The sequence below is a fragment of the Panthera tigris genome, chromosome B2 (genome assembly GCF_018350195.1).
Source record: "Panthera tigris isolate Pti1 chromosome B2, P.tigris_Pti1_mat1.1, whole genome shotgun sequence".
In the NCBI taxonomy this organism is placed as follows: Eukaryota; Metazoa; Chordata; class Mammalia; order Carnivora; family Felidae; genus Panthera; species Panthera tigris.
The window spans coordinates 89,481,917-89,501,994 of NC_056664.1; the positions used below are offsets into that span (position 1 = coordinate 89,481,917).

The 20,078-nt window shown below is 38.3% G+C and overlaps 1 long non-coding RNA gene across 10 annotated transcripts in view; it reads left to right on the forward strand.

The window, feature by feature from the left end:
- The first annotated feature begins 3,267 nt into the window (after positions 1-3,267).
- LOC122238695 overlaps positions 3,268-20,078 on the forward strand; it is an 83,542-nt gene continuing 66,731 nt past the window's right edge. For all 10 annotated transcript variants that reach the window (XR_006217762.1, XR_006217764.1, XR_006217770.1 and 7 more), the window contains exons 1-2: positions 3,268-3,407; positions 4,652-4,709. This is a non-coding gene — a long non-coding RNA (uncharacterized LOC122238695). The remainder of the gene's footprint in view (positions 3,408-4,651; positions 4,710-20,078) is intronic.

Sequence of the window (20,078 nt, forward strand, 5' to 3'; positions counted from 1 at the left end):
TGAAAGGCAGTGAAAGAACTAAGTAGAAGGGGTTTTGGGGTTCCCAGATGATCCAGTGGAGACAAGTTATATATCTCCCCTGGCCACCTTTCCTCTAAATGCCTGTGTTGTTTGAGCCTCTAAAGTTTTAGGCCTCTCTCTCTCTCTCTCTCTCTCCTGCAGTAGCTTAGTCTATACCCCAACTAATAAATATATTCATCTCTGAACTACTTTTACACTTTTGTATTTGTACTATTCATGTAAGAAGTCTTAGGTATTACCTTTAATTTCTTATGTATCTCTGTCTTAAACTGTTATTTATATTTTTAATTGTTAGTTAACTTTATGAGTGCTTATAGATTTTCTCTCCAAAATTATAAGCTCCTTAAAAGACTGGGACTCTCTTTTATAAATTTGTATGTTACATGATCCTTAATATTGTTCCTTAAAAATAGGAGAGTTCAATATATATTTGTGATTTTTGGCTACTCTGGATATCCTGTATTCTTTTTCATTGTTTATAACTCAAGTTTCTGGCTCCAAAGATATAATATTTTCATTTCTTAAATTAATAAAATAAAGTAATATGTTATTAGTCCAAATTTTAAAAATCTCATGCTTAATTATTTTGGCCTCTTTATGCTATGATAATGATATTTCTGCCTTAGATAGTGGATGTAGTCTAAGCTTATCCAGCCACAATAGAAATATTTTGTGAGCAAAGACAAGCACTATTAGAGAAATCCCTAACAGAACCTACTTAATTACTTTGAACATATCTCTTCCTAGTGACTTAACAGAACTGTTTTCCATAAGAGAGAATGGGGCCTGGCAGAGAACATTTAGAAAGGACAAAGTGACCTGTTAAAATAGGGAGCACTTTTTTTTCCCTCTTAAATGGGGCAAAAACAAGCTTACATTTTAACTCTGCCTTTGATCCATGAAATCAAATATTCGGATTAAATTTTTAAAAATCAATTTTATTTCACTCTTAGGCTTTACTTTTTGACTTGGAGAAGGAGTTCTCCACTGCTTGATATCATATAAGTAGACTGGTCTGAAGGACAGAAGACATGGGTTTGAAAACTATCCAAGATCTCTGGATGGCTCAAGGTCCAAGACAAGGTAGAGTCCAATGGACTACTCAGGGGGCCAATAACTCCTGTGTGCTCTTCCAGGGTTTTTTATTCCAAGATTTTACTTAAATGCAAGTTAGTTAACATATAGTGTAATATTGGTTTCAGGAGTAGAATTATTGATTCATCACTTACATATAACACCCAGTGCTACTCCCACCAAGTGCCCTTAGTACTCATCATCCATTCAGCCCACCACCCCCCAACAAGCTGGTTAACAAAGACTATGCATGATCAATAAAATACTGCATCTATATTTATATATTTATAAATATTATATACATAATAAGGTATATAAAAGTAACTTCATACTTCAGGCAATATCCTAAATTTATTAAAGTTATAATTTACTGTGTGTGCTGGATATAAACTACCTGTGTGCCTGTGCTCCAAATAGAAGAAAGAAATAAACCATATACTTAACCTCTTAGTAACATCTTATTCTTTCACCAAGGAATGCCAGTAGATATTTTGTTTTTGTTTCCTGAGAAAAAAATTATTTGTAAAATTTGGTAGATAAGCTAGAACCTAAATTTAGACTTCATATGGAAAAACAAAAATATTTTTGAATAATTATGACTTGTTTAATTAGTTATTGCCTTCCAGTGGCCTTATTTCAACTGGAGGAAAAAGCTTAGATTTTTGATTAGACAGATTATATAAGTTAATTTATTGAGTTAATTTATTAACTGAATAAGGTTAATTCATTTTCTCTAATAAACACTAAAGGACTTCAGTGTTTAATCTCTTCTTAAATATGGATTTATTATACTCTTTTGGTTTTCTTTCTTCTGTTTTACCATTTCTCATAAATATCTTGTCTTTTATTTGAGTGTTATTTCAAACTATAGTGCCACCTAGTGGTTATACAATGTCTCTGGCCCATTCTCTTTAAGAGAGTGATGTGCAGGAAGATTAAAACTATGTAAATGGTTTTCTGGAAAAAATCAGTTACACTAGTTTAAAGGGATAGAATGGCATCTTTGTTTATAGGAGAGAATTTGTAAATAAGTTAAAATTTCAAGTAAAAACAGAAAAGAAATAAAGTGATAAAGTTTGTGTTTCATGGGTGAATATTTTAGAGTAGAAAAGCAGGGTTTTTCTTTAATTAAATTTTTTTCATACCAATGGATTAGGAGTAAACAAAAATTATATCTTAAACTCAACTTTTAATTTTACCAAAAGAAAACAACCAGTTATTTTTAGTAAACTTCATGTGGGTCATGGCTGAGATGTTTAGTATTCTACAGATTTCACCAAAATGTTTGGAATTCGCATAGCTTCACACAATGTCAAGTCCAGAGTAGCTGCCTAACAGATACTTAAAATCATAGACTGCTAGAGCTGGGATGTCCTAGTTGATGGGGGCGATGGTCATAACAGGGGTCACTGTAAATATGCTGTGATTTGTTTTCACAAGTTTTCTAGTTGATTCACATGATTTCAAACTCTAGAACTATATTAAACTATTTCCAAAGTTAAGGAAGAACTTAAGTAAAACATTTATCTAAAGATAAGATGGTATCTAAGAGCATCATTGATCCTAAAGTTAACTCCTTACAGATGTCATTGTTTTGGAGAGATGTATTGGAATATTTGTTCCTGCGTTTTTAGAGGAAAATTTATCACTTAGAATTGTTGACAAATATCAGCTCATTTTAGATGCCATCTAAAGGAGTAAGATTATTTTGGAAACTTCTGACTATAGTTTTAGTAACTTCTCACCTTCCCTGAGGTTGACACTTACTGACATTGTTTTAGCTGGAGTGCCTTTGTAGAAAGTGACAGAAAACCCAGATAGTCTGTTGCCCATGCAATAAAAACCTATACAATCGGTTTGATCATGGTTCTGATTCTGTTTCTCTAAGTTCTCTCAGCTCTGTTTTAGGTTTTGTCCTCCAGCCGCTTCTCTCACGGTGATAATACAATCTGTCACACTTGCCATCACTGTAGTACCCAGGAAGAGAAAGCTTCTCTTTCCCTATCCCTGTAAAAAGCTCCAAGGAGGGCTTCACTCTGATTGGATCAAATTAGATTGTGTCTTTCATTCTGGGACTAGGTCAGGAGAATGGGATTATGCGGAACGGCTTAAGCCAATCAGAGACTGTCCTTGGAATAGAGCTGAGGTCAATTATGACCAAAATGCATGCCTGAGAGACTCAAGGTTCTGTTAGGAAGAGAATGTGCACCCCACTCTTTTCTAAATCTCTGACAATGCTACTAAACTGTGGATAGCTCAGGTCAATCATGGCTCATTCACTTTGGTTATCTCAAAACAGGGCATCATATAAAGTAAGTGTTCAAGTAATCTATATTTAAAATAATGTGAAGTTAAAGAATGAATTTAATAATGGCTTATTTTCATGACTTTAAACAAAGTATAAATACGTTGTCTTAAAAATATCTTTTAAAATCAATGGTTTGAGAAAGTGGTCATGTTTAAAATTGAACATTTTTGGTTATTTTTGCTATTGATTGTGATAATAGCTACCATATGTCGTTATAAAACCAAACAGAAAGTTAGGAGGATGATTCATGGAAGAAACTGTACCCTCAATATGGAGATTAAAGTACAGGAAGTGGAAGACAGCATAAAATATTCATATCATTACTTTTCAAAACTTGTTTCAGATGTTGTCACAAGATGTCATCACAAGAAATCAAAATAGTAAATCTGGATATATCATTGAAAATATGGGACTAAAAACATGTTGTTGATGTCATTTAGCTAAGTCAGTGTCAACAAGTAAAGATGGGAACGCAGGACTTTCTAGGTTTTTGCCTTAAGGCATTGCCTTATTATCAAACCATAATGAATAAAACCAACCGCATCTTTCATTCCAGTCCAATGATATGGCCACATAACAGTGGCTTTATGTTGAGCCCCAATCTGCAATATCACACAGGCCATGTCTTCAGAGGTAAGACATTCTCTTCATCAGCTGTTGTTAAACAGCCAAAGCTTTTCCCACCAAAGTGTCTCCTGACTGTTGACCACTTTAAATATGAGGAAAGTCCACAGCTGGGTAAAGCCCATAGTTTATTGTTCTAGGGAGAGGAGGCAGCCATCTGCATAGGTGGAGCCCCTGAGCTGGTTTCCAAATTTGTTCTTCAGAGACCCAGAGTTCTGCATAGCCTCAGGGACTGACATGAGGAGGAGTTTACTGGTGGATGTGTTTTCATTCCTCTTGTCTCTGTTTTATAAATTCTATATTCAGTTTTATATGAAAAAAAGAAAAGCTGGTGGCTAAAAAGTTTGGATACTCACTATTGTTGCCATGCAGGATGGGTGAGGAGCCATGCCTAGAGGACATAGCTGCGAACACTGTGATGAGACAGTGAAGGTCAATATGTTGATGCCATAGTCTGCGTACTAGCAAAACACCTGACTGAGAGAGCAATTTCCATTCTCATCTAGATGGATTATTTACCACTCAGATATTTAACTGTGTATCACACTTAATTCTCAGTTAAACAAATGAAATACTAAATGATTCCTAAAATGCAAAGCCCTACAATGTCATCTATTATTACAGATCTGCCAATGATTTCTGTGGGGCGTAACAGAACTTCTCAAAAGGCCTCAACATACGGGTAAGTGACTCTCTGTGACATTGTGATTTAAGAGATTAAAATTCCCTGTTTAAAAAAAAATGTCTCTCCTGGTGACTTATGATTGTTACTAGACATTCTTCTGTTAAAAATTCACTTTTCCAGGGGAGCCTGGGTGGCTCAGTTAGTTAAGTATCCAACTTGGCTCAGGTCATGATCTCCGGCTTATGGGTTTGAGCCCCACATTGGGCTCCACATTGGTAGTGCAGAGCCTGCTTGGGATTCTCTCTCTCCCCCTCTCTCCCTCTCTCTCTGCCCCTCCCCCACTCATGCTGTTTCTCTCCCTCAAAATAAATAAATGAATTCTAAAAAAAAATTCACTTTTCTAGATCAGAACAGTGTCTTCTGTTAAAAATGTAAATAATTCTATGTAGGAGATATGATGTTTTACAAAATACATACTCAAGTTTCAAAAATATAATTAAAAAATTTCTGGAATTACATTTGTTTTACTGCACAATACCCTCTTTCTCTTCAATAGCAGAAAACTGAATCTTGCCAATTTCAGATAACTTAGTCACCTCTGGTTTTAAACTCAGTCTTTTGGGAAATTTACTACTCAGCCATTCAAGATTCTTTACCCCCTTCTTCCTTTCCTTTTGAGAGACTCTGGGCTTATGGAGGCTTATCTGAGGGGAATGGTGTTGCATTTGAAGAGTGTGTTTCTTTTTTTAAATTTTTTTAAATTTTATTTTTTATTTTTTAAAATTTATATTCAAATTAGTTAGCATATAGTGAAACAATGATTTCAGGAGTAGATTCCTTAATGCCCCTTACCCATTTAGCCCATCCCCCTTCCCACAACCCCTCCAGTAACCTTCATTTTGTTCTCTATATTTATAAGTCTCTTCTGTTTTGTCCCCCTCCCTGTTTTTATATTATTTTTATTCCCCTTCCCTTATGTTCATCTGCTTTGTGTCATAAAGTCCTCATATGAGTGAATTCATATGATTTTTGTCTTTCTCTGACTGACTAATTTCACTTAGCATAATGCCCTCCAGTTCCATCCATGTAGTTGCAAATGGCAAGATTTCATTCTTTTTGATTGCCGAGTAATACTCCATTGTATGTGTGTATATATATATATACCACTTCTTCTTTATCCATTCATCCACCGATGGACATTTGGGCTCTTTCCGTACTTTGGCTATTGTTGATAGTGCTGCTATAAACATGGGGCACATGTGTCTCTTCGAAACAGCACACCTGTATCCCGTGGATAAATGCCTAGTAGTGCAGTTGCTGGGTCGTAGGGTAGTTCTATTTTTAGTTTTTTGAGGAAACTCCATCCTGTTTTCCAGAGTGGCTGCACCAGCTTGCTTTCCCAGAAGAGTACATTTCTTATCCCTGGTGATCTCCTGCCCTCAGAGGTCTTCCCTGAGGTGTGACTCACCTCACCAAGTCTTAGGGATTGACTTTTGCCTCCACTTTGTCTTCCATGGATGCTTGGTTCTACTTTGGCTTCCAATTGTATAATCCATGCTCTGTGTCCTTCTTGACCCAGTCACAGGGTTCTTTAGTCTATCATTTCTTTACATACTTCTTCTTTGTCTTCTTACGGACCAGGAATCCCTGACTGGTCCCCACCCCAAACTAAGGTGAGTAGAACTCTGAATGGCTACACTAAGGCCTGTGGCCTGGACCAGGGCTATAAAAAGGGTGTTATATGGACATGATACTAGTAAATAAAACTATTTAAATTACTGTTGCTAGTTATCAATGAGATCAGACAGGAATTGAGAGTAAACATTCAGAAACTTTTGTAGAAATCTGAATTTAATAATTAAAACTTGGGGCTTGTATTTTTGATATCTTTGGATTTTCTATCTCATATACCTGAAAGTTCATTTTTATTATTTTATTTATATTATTTTATTTTTATTAAAAAAGTAACTGGTCCTTCACCAGAGTGAGTTTGGGAAGTCTTGGCCTGGATGATTGCTTTTTCCTGCTCAGGCGCCATCTTGGCCATGGCTTGGGCTTCTCTGTGAGCTCTGGAAAGCAGTGTCTGCTCACTCCCCTGAAGCCATGAGTCCCACAGGCAAATCAAGAAAATTCACAAAAAGTAACCTCAGTTAAGATCTTAAAATATCTCACCATCTTGACGAAGATGTCTACCTCACCATCCTTGACAAAAAATGCAGGAGAATAGAATTAAATAAACGTAAAAAATCATTTTACCTGTAGGAAGCCTGATTTTCCTCAACAATAAAAAGAGAATAATAAACCCCATCTCATTAATTGTTGAAAGCCTCAAATGAGAAAACATATATAAAATTCTTAACGTAGGGCCTGGCACAGAAATGTTAACTTCCTTATAAAGTAAGTAGAGTTTCTAAGACATTTTTCACTTCAGCAGTTAATTTCTCTCTATTTAAACAGAAACATTCACTCTTGTTTATCTTTATATTACTGAGAACATTTAAAGTTGAAAATTCATTGCACAGGGCTGTGATTGTAAGAATCATAATATTTATTAGAATTGTAAGAATTAAATAAGAGAAAAAATGTGTGGTGGTTAAGCAAAGTGCCTTGTGTGTAGGAGGAGCTTAATTAATGATAGTGCCCTCGACATACACACACGCACACAGACATTCATTCAGCCACACGTGAGTACACATACACACACATGCATACACACGTACAACACACCTACACACATATAAGATTCAGAAGCTGTTTTCTTTCAGCAAGAAAGACCTGGGCACCTACTGTGGATGGTATTTTGTTAATATAGTTGGGGTATAAGTTTATTAAGTAGAAACAAGGCAAAAAAAATGACAGCTGCTTCCTGATGATTTTATTCTCCAGCTTTCAGAGAGTGATTCCATAATTGCATCTGTCTTTTCCCTATCTTGCCACAGTGTGATTTTTATGAAGTAATTATACTAGCAAAGGATGGTTTAGACCTAAGAAGTGAAATATTTCTCTTAAATACCGCTGTTTTAATTAAATGTAACCCTAGGAGAACAGTGTTTAGTTACACAAATGAAACAGGCTGAGCCTTGGGGCACTCCGAATCCAAGAGAGGAAATTGGGCAGCAGAGTCAATTGGGCACAAGGTCTGAGGAGAGTGACTGGAAGTTAATTATTTAGTCAAAATATAATATGTCACAATATGCCAAATGCATCAAGCCACATGAGGCAAATACGTAAATGTGACGACTATTGATTACCACCAAATTAATGCCTTGGTTATTTAATCAGTTTTATATTTGTTTTAGCACTTTAAAATCAGTTAAAAGCCAGTGCAATAAAAAATGGTTGGAACTAATACAGAGACCAGAGCCATAATCAAATTTCAAAGTAAGAAATTAAATTTGGGTCATAAAGCCCCAGAAAGCATGGTTTCAGAATCCCTGTTTGGGCTAAGTTTTATGGGAGAACTTTCTCAATGGCATAAATAAGATCCACAAACAAAGTAACAAAGAGAGTAATCATCCTCTCGTTATACATCTCTTGGGCAAATCCACACACAGTCCTGGACAAAACATACTTTCACATAATTTGGGAGACTAGAGAGGTATCAGGAAATGAAAATGATGGAGATGAAAGAGCACTACATTGTCAGGAACCTGCTTTAAAATGTACCCAGGAGCTGTTTTAATTTGTTTTATGGTAAGACACATAGACATGGAAAGGACTATGGTGAAGGAAGGAAATTTTATACTCACGGGTCTTTAGAAGCAGGAGGCTAGGCATGCCACGCAGGTCCACATGGGAAGCACTGGAGTCTGTCAGTAAGCAGAGGGAAAGCAAGGGAAAGAATGGGCAAAAGCCTTTATTGTATTTTCTGTGGGAAAGAATGCGCAAAGCAAGGTAAGCAGGGTTAGGATTGGCTAGTGTGAATAATTCCAGCAGGCTCAGGGGTGTATGGGTTGTTCTGAACTGTCTTTTGCCTAGTCCTGAGGTGACTGGGGGCAGTAGGGTGGGTGGTGGCTTGGTATTTGAAATTTCAGTTCAAGAGGTAATTGGAGAGTAAGGGTTCTGGATTGGTTGGTTCGCATATGAAAGGGGTTCTTACAGACAAGTGATTGCCCCCAGGGGCCATCTCCCCATGGCTGGTGAGGCTCCAGAGCATCAAAAAATGTAGAGAAAATATGGAAATGTGGACAATACAGGACCTTTCATTCTCTGTGTTCTGGGATATGAAGAGTGTAAAAGTACTGAAAACACTCGGCTGGCATCACTCAGTATGTCACTCAACTGTGCTAAGGACTGTCTTTACTTTTATGCTCTCTTAACCATTCAGAGATGCTATCAGAGTTTTGCTGGTCCTGACCGTGCATTCTTCTCAACTACAGATTATTTTGCAGCTCTGATGCTAATCATGTTTCCTTCAATAGCAAAAAGGCTTTAAAAGTTAAATAATGAGAAAATGACTCTTTAGACACCGGTGATTCTGCTGAAGTTCTCTTGAAAACTCTTCACTTATGGAGAAATGCCTAGGAAGGCTGTCCACTGAGGGTGTCAGTGAAGGTATTAAGAGATCAAGCATTGTTGAGGAAAGATGAACATCTCATTGTGACACAAACAGAATACATTCTAGAAATTATGGTCTTTATACTTCAAAGGACTGAAGAAGCAATATCTTTAGACTGAAAGAAGTAGGAATGTTTTTCAGATCATTGTTTTATACTTCATACACAGAATAAATTATAAGCCAAATTTTAGCTAAATTTACCATATTACAGGTGTATTTTACTTTCATTTATTTAATGTGATCACTATAATGCCCATGGTTACATTTCTGTTAATTTTTCAGTTATTAAATTTGATTTTCAGTAGATTAAATTTAGCAGTAAAATGTTCTCTGTCCCAAAGCATAAAAGGAAAGTCCTCGGGCAATAACACTTTTTCAATCTTTGTTTTTTGAAATGCAGTTGGTTGTAATAAACACAAACACACATGGCAAAATACGACAACTATTTTTTCATTGTTAGCATTTCATCTGTGAGTTTGAAATTTAGCCAACAATTGTTTTTGTCCAGAGGTCAAGAAGTGAAAACACCATAAAAATGGTTTCTCACAGAAAATAACACTGCACTGATCACATCTAAGGCTCTGGAAAAATAACAAAGAACCAGTCCTCTGTCTCCAAGGGAACAAATGCTCGCGCATCTCTCCCACAGTGGCTATTCCCTATCTTACCACTATGTGGTGCTGCTTACTCTTAAATTGTGTGTGTGTGTGTGTGTGTGTGTGTGTGTGTGTGTGTGTGTGTGTCTTTGCTTTTTATATTTATGATGCCTGATATTAAAAGTATAGTATACATTCTGATTTGGAAATATCAGGTGCTAGGCTTCTATTTACTGAACCTGAGCTCTCTGAGTTTGGCTGTGGAGATTCAGCTTTGCCAGATGATAACTAGTTTAATCTGAAGCCTGAAATTACATGTATTTCCTGTTCAACAAATGACTTCTGTGATGGTAGCAGAATTCACACTAACCATATTGCTAATTTATCTGATTTCACACACGGACATAGATTTGGTGTAGAAACATTCAAAATAAAGACCTTTCAAATTGTGGACGCATTTAACTTTGTCTCTTTCTAATTGAGACTCCCATGTTTCACCATTATAGTGAAAGAATGATTAAACAAACAAATAAAACTTTTGAATAGGGGTGATCATGTAGACTTGCCAGTTAGAATTTGGTTAAAAAGAAACAAAACTCCACAAGCCTACTTGACTTAAGCAAAAGGGGAATAATTTAAAGACTACAGGAATAGCTTAAGGAACTCAAAGGAAGAGAATATAACTGTCAAGATGGGAGCTGGGGAACACCAGTCCTCAGGAAACAATGGAACTGCCATCTCTATACCTTGAAAGCCACATGGTCCTTTTCTGGCTCTGAACTCCAGACTGAGTAAATGCTTCTTGTCCTTCCTTTTTGTATTTAAGCACAGTAAAATCCCATGAGGTAAAAATTGGAGAGTTTCTAGAATACTTCTCTTTACATAAAGTGATGCTGTACTTTGAATAGACTATCTGGTTTTATATATATTGGGATTGATCTTATTCCAGCATAAAGGGTTGAACTATATTATTAAGAGCATTATAATACTACTCATATCTTTTTCTTCATTTCAGTTTGATGTCTTAATACTTTTCGTTGAAATTTACTGAATTTAAAGCAGGCTTGCTGCTTTTCCAGCCACTATGGTTCTTGGACCAGGGATGGACATATCTCCATGGTCTATCAATTCACTGATTGGCCAGATTCTCCCTCATGAGAAATGGGCTATGGCGACAGGTACACTACAATTATTGGGGGGCAGAGGTTGAACTGAAAGGTCAGAGAGAAGCAGAGCAGATCCAGTAACACAGCAAGTGAACATCACAGACAAGCTGCATGATGGGGGCACCCAAGCTGAGGAAATGAGTAAATTATTAAATTTATTGAATAAATTCTTTTCCATAGACAAATAATTTGGAAAGGATTTCGTGCCTATCTTTGGGACGAAGGCATGGAGGGAGGTCTAATAATTGACTTGGGTTATTTGCATATCTGAGACTGAGGATTTGGGGACAGAGGGAGTATGTTTTTTTATATACCTTTTTCTCCTGATTCAACTCCAGGAAGGTTGACTAATAAAAGGCCTGGTAAGATTTAAGAGCACTTCTAAGGGAAATGCGCCATGAATATGACTGGATTAGGTGATACAACTGCCAGCTCACAGGTGGTGAATCTGGCTCTGCTTTGTTCATCATGTTCCCTTACTCTAGTATCTGCCGTAACCTCTCTGGTCCAGAAATGAGTGTGAGGGACTGCTTTCTCAGTGTCGCGGTGACAAAAGAGGTACAGTAGCTATGGTTGCTGGTTTCCCATATTCTTTTCCCTTGGACACTGATGCTAGAAAGAAAGGAAAAGATATACCATGTTATCAAAAATATAAGTCCTTTGACAGTAGCAGGGCTATGGCATTTATTGTAGCTATTTTAGATATTTTCAGATTCTACCAGGTAAGAAGCACCATCCATTTCTAGAAAGAATTTTAAAGGAGAAAATCAGTGATTCTAATTCTATTCTTTTTCTTTAAGTTCAAAGTGTTTTATTATTTTTTTGAATATAATTAATTGTCAAATTGGCTAACACACAGCGTGTAAAGTGTGCTCTTGGTTTTGGGGGTAGATTCCTGTGGTTCATTGCTTACATAAAACACCCAGTGCTGATCCCAACAAGTGCCCTCCTCAGTGCCCATCACCCATTTTCCCCTCTCCCTCACCCCCCCACCAACCCTCAGTTTGTTCTCTGTATTTAAGAGTCTCTTATGGTTTGCCTCCCTTCCTCTCTGTTTGTAACTATTTTTCCCCCTTCCCTTCCCACATGGTCTTCTGTTAAGTTTCTCAAGATCCACATATGAGTGAAAACATGAAATCTGTCTTTCTCTGACTGACTTATTTCACTCAGCATAATACCCCCCAGTTCCATCCACGTTGCTGCAAATGGCATGATTTCATTCCTTCTCGTTGCCAAGTAGTATTCCATTGTATTTATAAACCACATCTTTATCCATTCATCAGTTGATGGACATTTAGGCTCTATCACTAACAAACTTTCTGAACCCAGACAGGTCCCTCATTTTTCCTGGGCCTCAGTTTTCTTTCCTATAAGAAAAGATCAAGTCTCTTTCTATTATATTTTTGTATTTCTTGTGATTCACATGGCACCCTCTTAAAGTTCCTGTACCCATCCCAAACCAGATGAAAGTCTTTGTTTCCCAACCCAAATCAGGATGGATAATTTTGGAAGAGCAGTTCTGCCAACTTTAGATTTATAGGAACCAATAAATTAAACAAATAAGATGTGCTTTTGGCAAGCAGTTGTTTTGAAAGGGGGAAAGAGAATCCAGGTAATCACTTGCTATTCGATGGAATTATACCATTTCAACCCCCCCCCCCATGACATGCACACATGATTCCAACCAAATTGTTGTGCATACAAAACTCATATGAAGAAGCAGTAGAATGCAAGGAGTTTGAGGGTGTATGTCATGGAGTCAGGTTGCCTAATTTGGAAGCCCAGCTCTGCTGTTTGCTACTATGTGACCTTGGGCAAATGACTTAACCTCTCTGACCCACATTTTTACCATCTGTGAAATGAGTATAATAATGGTACTTTCCTTAAAGGCTGGCTGTGAGGATGAATAAAGCACTCAGTATGGGGTCAGGCACATAGTAAGTGCTCAAAAAACATTGCTTATAATTATTATCTACATGTACTGGTAAGGAAGACTCTATGGACTTTCATATGGTCTGGGAATGCTTTAAAATGAAGAAAAATGAATTACAGACAAACTCCTTTCAGCTTCCAAGAGGCATCTTTTTTCCTATGTTGGCATGCCCCCAGAGTTTGTCCTTCCCACCAAATCATCATTTGAGTGGTAAGGAACCTCAACTCCTCAGTAAGTTCCAAGAACTTCGGAATCTGTGTGGACAACCCCAAATGGTTACCTACGTAAGTAGGCTGGTTGGGTTTTATTAATTACCTAGTTTAGCTTCTTGTTTTATAGATGATTTCCCGCCCATATTGGAGAAAAGGGCAGGAAGAGAGCTGAAGCAGCCACTGTCTGCTGCAGGGCAGGGCAGGGCAGGGCAGGACAGGGCAGAGTGTGGGGAAGGCTGTCTCAGAAAGCCAGAGTCCAGAGGAGGAGAGAACACAGAAGACAGCTGCCTATAAACAGGGCAGACGGAAGAGGCAGAGGAACAAAGTCATAAGAATTTTCCACAAATAGCTCCAACAATAATCATGCAATTTGCAAACTGAGAAATGTCTGTGCCCTCAGCATTCATACCAACGTGGACAGACGGTGTCACCCAGCCTCCTCTACTACAACTCATGAGAGCCTCGTGAAGAAGGCACCCAAGAAGACAGAAGAAGCGTGTTGAAATGGGTTAACTCATTAGCAGGGAAGGATATGGGGGGAGAAATTGCAGCTGCCAACAGCTGGCTCACTTACGGATACTGTAATTTGTTCAGTGTTTCACTCAGTGTCTAAGAAAGCCGCTTATCATTTTGTCCATACCACTTTGGAGTTATTCAAAGACAACATCGTTTTGTTAAAAGTCCTGATATAAGCCCTCTAATTAGTTTTAGTAGAACTACCTAGATGTGGAGGGGCACTAATGATCAGCAGCTGGTTGCTCTGCTGGTGCCCAGAGAGAAAGCCGGTCCCTAATTGGATTTACCTGCATGGTTTAGTTATCAGACAAGAAGTAAAATAGAAGAGTTGTTATGGAATAAATATGTGAAATAAGGACAGGTATGTGTGCACAGGAGACAGTCAAACATCAAAGCTTGTGCCATCTGTCGTATTTATAAAGCTATTATATTTATATATAAGACTGGAGACAGTTTTAGGGATCACCTCACATAGATCCTCATTTTCTAGAGGCTCAGAGTAGTTCAGTGTTTACTCAAGGTCACCCAGTCTAGTAGGCAGCCCGTGTTCTACTCAGGAGCTCTTTCCACCTTAGGCCACTGCCTCTCCTGGATGTCACTTAACTGTGTCTTTGGCAGGGAGGGAGTTGTTTCTCTGTTTTTATTGTGTAGGCCAGGAGACTTCCTTTCAGTAAAACATAGTAGTGAAAGTTACTGTTGGCTATTTTCTAAAAAAACCCAATTATTTTGGAAGGAGGATTTGAAACATAGCTTCCAGATTGAAGAGTTCTTCATGATGATGCGTGAGACAGACCGCCCCTTTGACCATCCCAGGAATCATTTCTTACGGAAGAGTCAGGCCATGGGTAAAGAAGCTGACACAAGGTGATGGTATTTTGTTAGAAAGGAAAATACATCGATGAAGGAGCCAGTGCAAACACGCAAGAAAATTCACCCTCAAAACCCTGCAAAGGGAAGGTGGGCTTGCTTGTCTAAAAATGGTTAAAGATGGCCAAGTGTATGAATAAGCCAAGTTCCTTATACTTGTCTGAGAGAAGAGGTGGCTTATCCAACTACCTTTCAGGGAAGGAGTGTCTCAGTGCTCTGTGACTCTTCAAGTTTGTTCAGGTTTCTAAAACAGGATTACCAAGGAGTCTGACAGCAATGGGAATAATGAAGTGCCCAGAATAAGCAGCAAGGTGGCTTATGTCATGTTGTATGCAGCATCATGAATAAGAGGTGATTTATCCCTTTCATCAGGCCAAGCTCTTCACAGGCAAGGCATCTTATTCAAACGATGGCCACAGCCTAGATCATAAATAAAATCCCAAGCAACAAAAGCACCCTTGGCCAAATATAATTTAAAATTAGACCGCATTCATCTAATTTTAAAGGTAGGAAAATGTTTCAGGTACATTTTATACATAGTCTATAAATAATATCATGATCTTCACAAATTTGATATTTAAAATTCTAGTCGGTGAAACTGTTGTCAAACTCTCCCAGGGTTTGAGGGGAATATGAAAAGTACTGGAAGCCACTTGAAGCCAAGGAATATTGAGAAAGCAAGGAAGGGTTGATATTTCTCCAGGGTTCTGCAGGAAATATAGGAATGGAGTTAGTGTTTTGTGGAAACACACACACACACACACACACACACACACACACACACACACACACACACATTTGTTTTTCTATATATGAAAACAATGTGGGCAATCTGCATTTAAATGTTATCTTACTTTTGGGGGTGCCTGGGTGGCTCAGTCAGCTGGGCGTCCGACTTCGGCTCAGGTTATGATCTCATGGTCCATGGGTTCGAGCCCCCACATCGGGCTCTGTGCTGACAGCTCAGAGCCTGCAGCCTGCTTCCAATTCTGTGTCTCCCTCTCTCTCTGCCCCTCCCCCACTCAAGCTCTGTCTCTGTCTCTCTCAAAAATAAACATTAAAAAAAATTTAAATGTTATCTTACTTTTGAAGAGCATCAAGATCCTTTTTTTTCCTAGTGGAAAATGTTTGTGTCTGAGGGCGCCCTGCAAACCTTCACTTCAATACTGGGGGGAGGGAGTAAAAAGCATTAGATAGATCATTTTGAGGTGAACAAAACCTCTTATGTTTGCTTTTATTATGCCATCACAAAACTTCTAAGAATTTTTATTTATTATTTATTTTAGTTACAGAAAAACTAAAATATATTGTATACCCCTACTTACCAAATAAAGCTTTTAATAAGGTCATTAAAATGACTTCCTAAGTCTGCCGTGCCTATTTTTTTTTTTTTTAATAAAATGAAGGGAACAGCTCTCATGGCAACCTCTGCCCTCTGTTGTAAATTGACCTTACACATGCCTGTCCGCTATGTGAACCGTGAACAATTTTTTGGAACTCTTTCAACCCTCTTTCTTTACTTGTTGTGGTAGTTAACATCTACAATGAATGATAAATCTGTAAGAGGCACACTACAACGCTGCTCATTAATTACAACACATGCTACAAATTCGTGGGTAGACTGAGGCTGTGATGATCCACACGAGTAAGTTGAGGACATGGGGTTTATGTAGTTCCCTTTGTTCTTCGTATGACAAAGTTGTAAGAGATGTACTGCCATTACCATTATAACAATGTTCTAGGGATCTCTTCCTAACTAGCATCAGTTCTAAAGCCAGAAGGCTGTTCCCTCTTGCCAATATTATAAAACTACAACAAAGTTTACTAGTTTTATCCTTAAGCTTTTTTCCTTTTTTTGGAAGCTTAACAGAGTGCAGAATGAATGCGTTGTTCAACTGCTGGTTCTTTCACTCAGTCTTCCTCTTTTAGACCTAAAAACTATACTGCAGGGGCACCTGGGTGGCTCAGTCGGTTCAGCATCTAACTCTTGGTTTCAGCTCAGGTCATGATCTCACTGTTCGTGAGTTTGAGCCCCAGTCCGGCTCTGCGCTGACAGCTCGGAACCTGCTTGGGATTCTCTCTCTCCCTCTCTCTCTGCCCTGGCTTCCCCCCACCCCCTGCCCCAAATAAATAAACACTTAAAGAAAACTATATTATGCAGACTTGGCTCATTTAAAATAAAATTCTTTTGATGTTTTATAGATTTGGTAGTTTAAATTGATCTGTTTCTCCATTCCCAGTAACTTAGAAAAAGAAAAAAAACGAGCAAATTCTTTTAGAACTTCCCTAAACGAATTTAGGCATGGTAGATGCCAAAAGTCACCACTCAAAGGACCCTGTGAGCTAAGGTTAATAGTCACTGTAAATAAGAATCTTGAAATGGAAATAGAGTAGGTGAGTGATTATAACTGGGTGATCTTTACTGCGTGGAGGCTCACAGGGAGGTTTCTGGTGCTGGACTCTGGCTGTCTGAATTTTGATTGGCCATTTACTGTTGTATCACTCAGGAGAAGTTGTATGGTCTCGTTGAGTGTCAGAAGAAAATGAAATTGTAAGAGTGACTTCCTCAGAATGCCCGAGGACTAAATGAGGTGGTGGACCCGAAGCTTCTCACACAAGACCTGGTTCCAGTTACCATTATTATGTTATTATAATCTAAACGCAGTGACATAAATTCATAGGATTAAGTGAATTGCTTATCTTGAAATTCTCATAATTCTGGCTCTCCGCATTGGTGGTTACATTCTAAGTCACATTTTGTTTCTGTTTTCAGATGAAGAAAAGAGATAGAATGAATAACATGTAATTGATTTTATCACTGAGTTAAATGTTAAGATATTTTAAGAAGTGCTTCTAATAGTGGGATATGATAACAGTTTGGAATGTGAGTCACACTATCCGTGATGTAGTGTGACTTAATCTGTCAAGGAGTTCAATGATGACGTTTTTCCCTTCTTTTATTTTTAGCTTTGCAAAACAAGTTGAACATTTTGCTTTTTAAATTTCACTTGAGTGGAAAATGTCTATAGTATACTCTTTGCAAAGATTTGCCCTCTTTCTGTTATATGATAAAATCTATTCAGTTCGGCTCAATACTCTATGGCCAAACCATTTCTCTGTCCTGGAAGAATAAACGTTGACTCAGACACTTATTTTAATGGTAATAGCTAAGGTAAGTTGCAAATGCTAATGGTTAAGGATAGCTAAGTTACAAGAACTTGGTTCAGGAAGATGAAAAGTTCCTCTCCAAAAGAGGAAGGCAGGAATGAAATGGGGGCTTATTCCAGTTGCTTGTGCATTCACTTTACCATTACTTCTGCATTCTATACATAGAGAACTGGAAATGGTTAATTCTTGAATCTATTGCTCTGGGCAAGGGATGAAGACAGGCATTCAGGGCCCACCCCCCCCCTCGGTGCCTGGCGCTCTCTGAGCAATGGTAATTGTGGTAGCACTCAACCACTCTCCAGCAAGTAGCACTCTTTCTTTTCTCTTTTTTCTCTCTCATTCTTCTATATCCTTATTCAATAAATACATAGTCTCCAAATGCGAGAGACCAGCTCCTGTTCTCAAAAAACTTATTATTGCGTAGATGTGTCCTGCAGTGATCCCCAAGGAGCTCTGTACATGGCTATCAGTGTCCCATTAAGATGATTCTGGGCCTCTCAAATTAAACTGCATTTCGGGTCTAGTAAGTACCCCCTGGGTCGCACCTTTGTTAAAAGAACATGGATAAAGAGAAAGCTTATTTGTCCTGTGATTACATTTTCTAAGAAAAAACTTAAAATGGGCCATTTTATTTCCATATATAAAAAACAGTGTTTTCTGTGGAAGTGGATTTTCAGCCCTCCAAGAGGGTGCTTGTAGGTGCCAACAGAGTTCCAGGTTGCTTGGCAAAGTACGCAAAGACCAAAAACCACATGTGGCTGTTACTCTAGAGACACTCAGTTGAGAGCAGCCCAGACCAAGCTTTGAATGAGTGGCGAAAAATTGTGAGGGCACCACTGTGTTTAATTAATTTATTTATTTTGCACACAAACAAAATAAAGACTAAGCCGTAAATGTATTATTTCCCATCAGAAGGGGAACACCAGTAATGGGGGTGAGGTTTGCGGTGCCAAGTTCTCTCAAGTTAAAACTACGCTGATGCAAAGCAGATGAAATTTCATCTGTGGCTTGCAAATGAAAGCTTTTTAATGGGGAAATGGAACCACTTCTGCCCCATAGTTGTGCTGAAGCCTCAGGTTCAATAGAAGTTCAAGTCTTTTTCTCAGCAAGCGGAAGGCAGGCATCTTGGTAAACATGTTCTGAAGAATTCATGGGGAACATACTAAAGGTTTAATGAGTAGGGCTTCTGAAAGCCAAGAAATACAAAAAATTTCCCCCAAATTAACAGCCTCCTGTTTAGGTTGATTTTTCAAAAATACATCAGTCTAATGTACATAGAACTAAATCTCATCAAATGGGGGCTAGTTGGTAAAGAATACCTTTGATAATACACTTCGTTGCCTTTTCATTTGTAGATGATAATGAATTTGGCAACCATCCTGCCCCTTGTTATAAATTTAGGGAATGGGATCCCATCCATCTCTAATGCCTCTGTTTTCTGAGCAGGGCATTTTTAGGGCACTATTATTGTAGTTAAAGCACTAATGCAGAAAGAGTTGACAGCATTTAGGAGAGTTGGATAGGTGGGGGGTTTGTAGTTCTTTATCTGTGATTAAATCTGTATTTTAAATTATCTGCTCGTTTTATGTCATTTTCAGCCTCAGTGAAATAGAATCCTATCATTTTTTTTCTCCAGCCATTTTATACTTCTCATGGGAGAAGTGGGAGGTGGAGGTGGGAAAAAAAGAGGGGTTGTATGATAAGATTTGTGTGAGTCTGAGCCGTCATCGGCAAGGAAAATTCAAAAGACTGCCTCTGATGGGTGCCTGTGGCACCTAGTGCTGAGACGTACGGCTGAAGAGTGTAGCCAGCCCTCGGGATGCTTGTCCCCAGGTTCCGCAACATCCCCAACTGGGGAATTCCAAGTTTGTTCAATTTCTTCATAGAATAAAATGATATCACCCCGAATCTACCCTTGCTTTAAAGGTAAATCTCCAACCAGGCAGGAAGAATCCTCAAGGTGGCAGCACCTTCATACTTTTCAAATCCTCCCCTATTGAAGTTTTTAATTAGAGGATCCAGTGACCACATACAAATAGTGCATCCAGGAATAACACCTCTATGGCACCAGCAACCTGGAGCTGTGCAAGCAGTATTCAATTATTAATGATTGATAGCCTCAGACTAAATATTGCTTGTTTTGACTTTCATACGAGAACAGTCCCCTTCAAGGAAATATTGTGAGCTTACAGGCTTGAAAATAAAACAAGAGCATCGGATTGCGAGAATGAGGCTGTGGCCTGGGTCTCCCGTTCTGACATAATACTGTGTGTCTGCCCGTTTGTCATCACAGGCCAGCATTTCCCATCCTTCACGCCAGCAGAGCTGTTCGGTTGTGATCGTCGCTCTGATTTCCATGTCCTTGTGCTTAAGGAAAAAGCTATTATGGGAGCTTTGAGCCGAGGTAATA